Source organism: Arachis hypogaea, chromosome 6 (assembly GCF_003086295.3).
Source record: "Arachis hypogaea cultivar Tifrunner chromosome 6, arahy.Tifrunner.gnm2.J5K5, whole genome shotgun sequence".
NCBI lineage: Eukaryota > Viridiplantae > Streptophyta > Magnoliopsida > Fabales > Fabaceae > Arachis > Arachis hypogaea.
In genome coordinates, this window is record NC_092041.1 from 314,831 (window position 1) to 324,808 (window position 9,978).

At 35.2% G+C, this 9,978-nt stretch overlaps 1 long non-coding RNA gene across 1 annotated transcript; it reads right to left on the reverse strand.

The window, feature by feature from the left end:
• Nucleotides 1-1,502: 1,502 nt before the first annotated feature.
• Nucleotides 1,503-3,283, reverse strand: LOC112806029 (uncharacterized). The gene is made up of 2 exons (XR_003203797.3): nt 3,166-3,283; nt 1,503-1,681 (listed from the first exon to the last, which is right to left on the reverse strand). It is a non-coding gene; the product is annotated as an uncharacterized lncRNA (long non-coding RNA).
• Nucleotides 3,284-9,978: the final 6,695 nt, after the last annotated feature.

A 9,978-nucleotide genomic window follows, 5' to 3' on the forward strand; every position in this document is an offset into this window, starting at 1 on the left:
AGGAATTCTAAAAGGTACAAGAACAGGATAGTAATAAATTAGATCAAAATAAACTAAAACCATATCAAAGGAGCATAAGGTTTACAAGAATATGAAGGAATGGTTCAAGTCACTAACAAATAAGAATGATCAAAAGTCATGAAATATGCCGAAAGAAAGAATCAAAATGTAAATAGGAAAGATTTTGATTTCAAAACCTCCAATAGAAACTATAGAGGAAAACAGGGCAATTGCTTTACAAAATTCCAGAAAATTATCAAAAACATAAATATTGTGTCATGTTAAAACAAATTCAAGTCGAACTAAATTGTGCAAGATTTGTGAAATGAAAATAAGCTAAGCTAAGGATGAAATGTTTTCTCAGCAATCTTGAAAAGTACCTTACATAATCAATTAAGAATTTACATAAAAACAACGCGAGGTTGGTAGGAAATCAAGTTGTTTTTCGTCAAAACTATTTCTAAGGTAAAGACAAAATATATGAAATTTTAAAAGATGGAGTTTAATTGGACTAAGAATCAAAAGTAATTCCTCAGAAATCTCAAAGATATTCAAGCATTTAGTCAATTAGGAGTACATATTGAAATCACATTAAAATTGAAAGAAATTTCAAATTTTGTTTAAAAAGAAAAAAATTGAGATATGATTTAAAAAATACATATGAACAAAAACATGCAAAATTCAAAATATTCAAATTTAAAGAATGATTATAGGTACAATCAAGTAAGAAAGGATTAAGTTAAAATTTAAACAATTTCAGATTTACATAAAAGACTACATGAATCAAAAAGAGTTTGGAAAAACAAATAAATCCTCCAAAGAATTTAAGTAAACATAAGGAGTTAGGATTAAACAGAATGCATTTCAACAAGAGGTAAAATTGAGAAATAATCAAACTACTTTTTAGGAAGAAATCTCAAATAAGGATTTCAAGGCACACTATGAAAGAACAAGTTACAAGTTATCAGTAAAATTTTCGAGACATATAAAAGAATATCCTCGAGAATTAATTCCTAGCGTCCGCAAGCAGTGCGATAAGCGTTACCTATTACTTATCAATTTCAATTCGCCCATAATAACCTATTAACTTCCCAGTTCACATAGCCATCAACATTAAGTTGGCCAGACTTAATATCAACAGATATGCAACGACAAGCTAACAGTGTTAATTAATAGGCAGTCATGTGCATAAAATTCTAATTCTTGTTACTTGGACAAGACCTACAACATGACAGACCCTCAAAGAATGCAATGAAGCATAGTTAGTCCATTCCCAAGGCTCTAATCAGGATGAACTGCTCTGATACCATAATGTAACACCCTCACTATCAGAAGTCACGCTTCCGGCTGCACTATTCTGATAGCAAGAAGTATTACGACTACTTTACATACTAAATACTAAAATAGGAGCCTGTGACTCAACACTGTATCGCAGCTTTCTTAGAAAAAAACCGAAACTAAACACTTTATCTTAAGAAAAAAAAAATACAAACAGGCATAGATTCATATACAAGACTCCTTACATAATAACTCATAATATAATTTACATATAAAACATACAATTCCTATCCCTCTTACAAACTCGTAATAACAAAGACGAGGGAAGAAAATAATCTAATTAATACAACATCTTATAAACCAAACACAGTATATCTCTTCTTAATGATTCTTCATCCGGTTCCTGAAAAGGTAAAGCTGTAGGGGGTGAGAACCTAACCACACGGTCTCACCACGGAGTTTCAAAGTTGTTATAAGAAGATATTTAATAAGAAACTGTTTTCAAATTCAGTGATTATCATTGCTTTATGAATCCTTTTTAAAATCCAATAGCTAATCGTTCAAAACCTTTTCAAATAAACAATGTTTAATATTTTCAGAAATCCAAAATCTTTCCTTTCTTATAAGCAAATCTCAATCAGAAACCAACCACGCAATCAAACAACACAATCATTAATTCAGCATCCAAGTTCAATCTCAAATGTAGCACGCCAGAACAAACACAAGCAAGACAGGCAAGGAAAGCACAAGTAGGTAGCAGTTACAGCAAATAGTTCAAGTAGCAGTTAAGAACAGTTTAGCAATTAGGCAAACCAAAATAAGTTCAAACCCAAACAAAGCATACAAATGCATATGATGCATGCCTGTCCTATGGCTGATGAGGCTCATCTGTCGGTTATCCAGCCAACCCGACAAGTCTGAATTGTACTTAGACTGTCCCCCGACGTGCATCCCCAAGAGTCTATGCATAGCTTTTTCTCAAATAATCAATATTACTCAATGGGGGTATCATTCCCGGGAATTTATATAGTGCCCGGTCACACTTACGTCGTAGGGTCAACAGAGTATCGAGTTTTCAACCTGGTACACGTGGTGGCAAGCCACGGCACTTAATCCAGGGAACCTCGTATCTCAGATATTTCAAATTCATAAGCCATATAAATAATTCATTCATCATTCATCAACATTTAAGCCATTCTCAATATCATCATCATTCATCAATCCATATCCCATTTCCAAATTCATTCAAAAATCATATTTCAAATCAATCCTCATCATCCTTCTTTCCATTAATCAACAATCTCAATCAAAACTTAATTCTTTATTTTCTAAATAAATCAATCTTTAAAACATATAACGTTCAAAAACTAAATCTTTTTAAATCATCACTTCGGGCAAGACTTTCAATTTTATAAAATTTCGGCAGCATCTCCTCTAAAACTTGGACACTGCCACCCTTTTCGGGTCCCACCCAAACATTTCTCAAACATTTTCTCAACCATTTCCAAATTCCAAACATTTTCCATAGTTGAACCAGCTCCAATATCAAATTATTCTCAAATCAGACCAATTCCAATAATAAAACTCTTTTTAAAATCAAACCAGTTCAAGTATTAAATCATTTATAAAATCAAACCGACTCAAAATCAAACCGCTTTAACTCCAAACCAAGAAAAACCACTTTTCATAATAATTAAGTAAATAACTTTTCAAACCCATTTCTTATCAACAACCGTACTTCACTCAAGCAATCGAGCAACCAATAATTCAGTCTAACAAACCATCACATTCACAAGACAAATATAATCACAAAAGTATATCTCCTTGCGTCAATATCTATTTATAACAACTCTGTAATATAAAATAGAATTTAAGAAAAACCCCTACCTCGTTCGCGATTCAACTACGCAACAAACTGCATTTCTATTCTTATCCCACAGCAACAGCATCAATACCGACCGTCCCCGCAGCAATCACAGCCTCTAAACACAGCCTTAGCTCAATCCTAAAACGTTAATGTCGCGTAATACTTAATAATCTATAACAGAAAAGTAACTAAAAGAGTTTGGAACAAGGAACGACTTACTGGGCTTACGAATAATCGAGAAAACGGGGCAACAGCAGCTCCGGTGACGACGTAGCACCTTGATGCTGTATGCAACAGCCATAAGACTCAGCTATCAAGACCCGTAACTCAATCCTATGACACCCAAGACCTCAGATCCTCAAACAACTTAAAACAGAAATGCTAATTTAAAGGTTTTGGAATGCATCGCTTACCCAAACAAGGACGAACGGCTAAATTGAAATAACGGTAACTCCGATGGTGGTTCCGGTGATCACCCACGCCACACCCGGTGACCAGAACGGCGGTAACAACGGTGCAGTAGCTCAGAATAACAAGCAGCGGCGGCGGACGACAACAGTGCGGTCACCAGCGGGGGCAGCAAGGTTTCGAGCGGCAGAAGTGGTGGTGGCTGGCGCGGGTCTCTCCTTTCTCTCTTCGGCTCCCGAGCTCGCTCTCTCTCTCTCTGGCTCCGCCATAAGTGACGGCAACCGACTCCATGATGAGAACGATGACGACGCGGGTACAGCAGCGGCGGCGACGGATTTCACGGTGATTGCGACGCTGGTGACACGAAAAGGTCTCCGACGCGGTGGTTGGACCTCAGCTCGACCTCAGATCTCGCTCTCTCTCCTCCCCGCGCGGTCTCCTCGGCGCTGGCGCAAACAGCGACACGACGCGACGGCGGTCCTGAACGGCGCGGCGGCTTCCTTCGCGGCACTCTCCTCTCTCAGATCTCCTCTCTCCTCTGTCAGTAGCAACGGCGACGGTGGCAGTGACACCCACCGCGCCGCCTCACTCTTCTCCCCCTCTCCTTCCTTCCTCGATACCTCTTTCTCCCTTCCCTGTCTTTCTTTCTTCAAGCTTCCCCTGTTTTCCCCCTTTCTATTCTTTCCCTTTCTTTCTTTTTTCTTCCCTGATTTCCCTGCCCCCACTTCGTTCTTCCCTTTCTTTTGTTTCTTTTTTTTTTCTTTTTTTTCTACCGTGTGTCTGTGATAAAGAGAAATGTTAGTGGCGGCTAGGGTTGGGTACAAGAGAATTAGGATTTTGTGTTTAATTTAATCAAATTAGGATATAGAATATTAAATTGAAATCTAATTTGATCTTTAAAATTATTTTAAAAATATTATTTGTGATATAAAAATACTAATTGATTTTCAATAAATTACTCTAATTGAAAATTCATGATAATGTAATTAATTTCTCTTTATCTTTAACTTAAAGTATTAAATGATATAAATTAAATTATCTAAAATCAAATCATATAAAATTCTTATTATTTCATAACTACCAATTTTATAATTTAAATAGCCAAACCTCATTATTTTTTTTTTGAATTTCCAGAACTTTAAATCATAAATAGGAAAATAATCTATAGGTATAGAGTTTGGATAAAAACCTTAATTTATTTCAAGTCTAATTAATTGCCTTTAATTATTTTCAATAAAAATAATTTCTGAAATTAAAACCATAAATAAATATATAATTTGAGACTGATTCAAAATAGAACTTTTTAAAAGTCTTGGGTCTTACATAGGTTGTTCTAAAGCGACATGATCATGTGATGGTGAGTTAGATGGGGGCTTGAAGCAAATGTTGGCATGTTGTGATCAGCATGCAAGTGTGGAGAATGCAAGGGTGACACCTGCTGATCTAAGGATGCATGAGTAGGGTGATGTATTTGTGTGCTTGAAGGTATGTGTGAACGAACTGGCAGCATTTGAGGCACAATAGAAGAGGATTGTGCAGAAGCATAATGTGCTAAATCATTATGATAGAATGGCAAGGTATCCAAAATAGATGCACCGTGTGAATCATTAAAAGCATTGTATTGGTGAAAGGGAAAAATGTCCTCATAGAAGATGACATCTCTTGAGAGAAAAATCTCTTTTGAGTATAGATCCATCAATAAAAAACCTTTAATATTCATTTTAAACCCCAAGAAAGCAGCCTTTCTTGCTCTCTTTTCTAGTTTCTTTCTGTGAGCACTTAGGGTGGAAGCAAAGGTCAAACACCCAAAAGTTCGAAAATAAGAGATGTCAGGTAAAGAGTGGAACAATTCTTGAAAGGGACTTGATGCATTTATAGAGCTAGAGAAAACACGGTTCAAGATATGTATGGCATGAGCTATAGCAAAAGTCCAAAGCTGATGAGGCAAATGACTTTGAAAAATAAGTGCTCTAGCCATATTTAACATATCTTGATGCTTGCGCTTCACGACTCCATTTTGTTGTAGAGTTTCCACACAAGTAGTTTGATGAATGATTCCTTTTGATTCATAAAAAGAGTGCAGTAGGAACTCTTTGCCATTATCACTTCTTATGCATTTTATTCGTTTTTGAAATTGTGTATCAATCAATTGTACAAAAATGGGAACTAAATGCGCTACTTCAGCTTTGCTCTTCATGAAATATGCCTAGGTGAACCTGCTCTTATCATCCATAATGGACAAGAAATATTTATGGCCTTGACTAGAAGCAACAGCCGATGGCCCCCAAATGTCCATGTGGATGATATCAAAACAAGAAGTGAATTTTGTTATGCTAAGAAGGAAATGAAGGCATTTTTGCTTAGTAAAATGGCAGGGTTCACAAGGGACATGTTTCATTTGACTCTGAAGAAAATCATAGTACTTTTGCATAGCCTCCATTCTAGTATTAGCACTATGTCCTAGTCTACTATGCCATAGGGCTGCCAAATCGGACTTATTTACAACATTATTAACACAACCTTCCTTATTGACTAATTGAGAGTGCTGTGAGAGTGAGTGCAGTGTATGCATGTGGGCAGAGTCCAATATATACAGGCCTGTAGTTAGTTTAGCAGTGCCAATCATTCTCAAGCTCATCTTATCCTGGATCTCACAATTCAAATCATTGAACGTAAATTGGCATAAAAGGGATGCGGTAGCTTTTGAAATAGAGATAAGGTTGAAAGTAAAGGATGGAACATATAGAAAATTTTGAAGTTGAAATTTGGTTGAAAAATTGATTGTCCCGCTGATGGCAGTGACAATTCTTGAACCATCTGGCAATTGAAGTGTGATTGGATTTACTCTTTGAAAACTAGTGAACAATTTTAAAGAACAAGCCACATGTGCCGTGGCACCTGTATCGAGAATCCAATTTGTGCACTTCAATTTATGTTTGGAGATAGATAAAATTTTGTATATACCTTTGGATGGAGCATAGACTTCAGTAGCCAGATTGATGTTTTGAGCAGGCTTGCCACCATGGTTGTGGAATAACTCAATTAAAGCTTGTTTTTGTTCCTTCGAAAACAGGTAGTCCAAGCTCTCACTATCTTCCAAATGGGGCTCACTGATCTTTTGCAAATCTTCATCAGTGTTCACATTGTTGATGGTTTTTAGGTCAGAACTATGCTTGTAGTGAGGAGGAAAACCATGCTTATGGTAGCATGTGTCAACTAAATGTCCAGTCCTTCCACAATGCGAGCACTTCCTCAATTGACCACGTCCGTTAGTGCCTCTCCCTCGGTTGCAGCGCCCCCTTCCCCTGCCACGTGAGTCATCTTGCCTACTTCCACAAAAACGATTATTAGAGGGGTTATTGAAGTTCATGGCAGCATTTATTAACAGCTTCCCATCGTCGTGGCTTGAGCGTGGTAGCTGGCGCTCTTGCTGCAACATTAATGAATAAACCTCATTCATATCAAGGAGTGGCTTAATGAGCATGATCTGAGATCTGGCCATTGGGTAATCGTCATTCAATCCTCTCAATAATCGAACAATATGAGTTTGAGACCTATACTTCTTCATAAGCTCAATGCCGCATGAGCGTGAGTCATCACATTCACATTTTATAATTGGTTGGAATTCATCCAGTTCCTCCCATAAAACTTTGAGTCTTGTAAAATAAGATGTGATGGAGGAATCTCCTTGTTTAATCGCAAACATTTCCTCTTCCAATTCTGTAATTCTGAACAAATCTCCCTGATAAAATCGGTGCCTAAGATCTTCTCAGAGATCACACGCTACATTGCATGATAGAATACTATGCAAAATTTCACTACTAATAGATGCATGCAGCCAAGACAAGACTAGAGTATTGCACCTATCCCAGGCCTGAAATGAATCGTCAGATCTGTTTGGTTTTGGGAGGGAACCGTCGATGAAACCTAGCTTGTTCTTTGATTTCAAGGACAACAAAACTGACTTCGACCAAGAGTGATAGTTTAGAATTGTTAATGGATTCGTTGTGAGAGGTATACCTGGATTGTCGCCAGGCTGGAGATAAAATAGACTCGAAACATCTTGTAGCAGGTTCCAGCTCGTCTTCCCTGCTTGAGGCATTTGATTATGCATCAATGCCAGCTGAAGATTCATCAATTTCGCCAGTTTTTGAAGATCTAAAGCCGAGAATTGTTGATCTTCCTTGTTCGAGTTTCCTTCTGAGTCGGCCATTACACAGTCTCAAGATCTGTCTTTACTGGATTCTTCGAGAGATTTTGAAATAGATCCAGGATCTTTCACATTCGATCTCGTGATCGGAGCCTCCAAATCTCTATCAGTGTGACGATTAGACGAGAAATGGAGCAACTCTCATCAGCTCTATCGAATGAGTTCAAACGTGAAGGGGAAGAATGGAGGTAAGTAGAGAAAAGAAAAACTGAAGAGTAGATCAAGATGAGAAGGTGAATATTGCTTCGAACACGAACTTGGAAGAGCAATTCAATCGTAACAATGGATTCATCATTCGACTTCTTTTTCAGCTCCTTCCACGCTCACCGCACCATGATAAAAGGTTACGTTCAGAAGCTTACAAAGAGAGAAATTATGCATAGAGAAGAAGCAGAGAGCTATGAACGCAGAGAGAGAAATTGCTCTCTTGTATTCACATTTCTATAATGATGAATCTCACTCTTCTAACTAGTTACATGTAGGTTTATATATATAGTGTCTTGTGATTACAAATATCCAAAAGGCTTAAATTAATCTCTAACTAACTAGTGCCAAGCTGGCATTCTCCTAACAAACTCCAAAACTATCTAACTAACATGTACATAATGCTGATTCCTAGCTAGCTGTGTATAAGAAACTATTATGAGCTCGACTCCCTTCTATCAATAATTATCATTTAATTATTCATTATTTATGTTTATTAACAATTAAAATAAAACAAAATAGATCTTCTATTAATAGTAATTTTGATAAATATTTTGACAATATGAATCAACAAATTTTTTTCTTAATCTTTTATAACTAATCGATTTTTGAATAAAACAATCGAATTGTTTTCTGAACAACTTAAGATGAAAAAAGATTCTTTCGTGAACTAATTGATTACTACAATAAAAAAATTCGATTAGATTTCTATGTATTACAATTTCCGCAAAGATCGCATAACGATGAACAAAAATTGATAATCAAAAGATAGATAAATGACGAACAAATTGATAATCAAAGAGATTATAAACTATTACAATTATACAATTAGACAACTAAAAACAAATTAATGATAAATTATGTACTAATTATTAACCTTAGTATGGTAAAAGATAAGATTATGATATTTAAATCAAAATAAAATTAAAAAAAATGAAGATAAAATTTTAAAATAAAAAAATAAATAATAAAGTAGTAATTTATAAAATAAAATATAAATTTTAAAATTAAATAATAATAAATAAAAGATTAATTTATAAATAACATTAAATAAAAACTATTTAATAATTGTTAAAAATCATACTTTATTACTAGAATTATTTAATATTCTAAATATTATTAGACCATCAACACTCTATTAGTGGTGTTTTTTCTTCATAAGTTGGTTGATTCATTTTTGTTGGATTTTCTTTTCTTTTTGTTGAAAATTTTCCATGCTCAATAATGGTGATCAAATACTTGCATATTCTTAATTAAGGTGGGTTAAATTTGGTCATATGAATCGCACCGTCCTTAACTCCTTATGATGATTAAGTTAGCTATAATAATGCGTAGATGTTGATATTTATCCAATTTGTCAATTTGTTGTTAAAGCCGAGTTTGTTATTACGTATATTTACCTAGTCAGATATTTGACAACTGTGATGTTAGTAACTAAATCAAGTTATCAACTTACGAAAGTTGTAGGTCTTTCAGAAGTATTTTAGGAAATTGTTAAATTTTTACAAGTTTATCACTATCGTAACCGCCATTTAATCATTTTTATGAAGCAAGCTTTGCTGGAACCTTTTGAATAGTTTTTCTGCAATGAAGACTCAAATGAAATTTGTCTCAAATTTTTAAAGTGGCTATTGAAATTTTAATTGTTTTAATTTAAACTTTAATTTTTTTTATAACTAACATTACTCTTTTTAACTAATTTTTGTTAAAATTGTATTGGCGTAATATATGCTGATGTAAAAAATATAGTATGGGTTGACGGTTCGGTTCTGAAAACTATGCTCTCTCGAACTCTCTCCTCTGTTTTCTGAACTACTGGGCTCGCCGGCTCGATCCCCTATTTCTTTAGCCCTTGAGACCTTTAACCAATTTGGAAGAAGTGAAACCAGCTAGATCTAGCGGTACAATAGAGTCATTCTCTTCCAATTCTTTGCATTGAAAACAGAAGCAAATTCATAATTTGGTTGAGTGATAATTCTTTTCTAGTGAGTATAATATTGTAGACAATGTG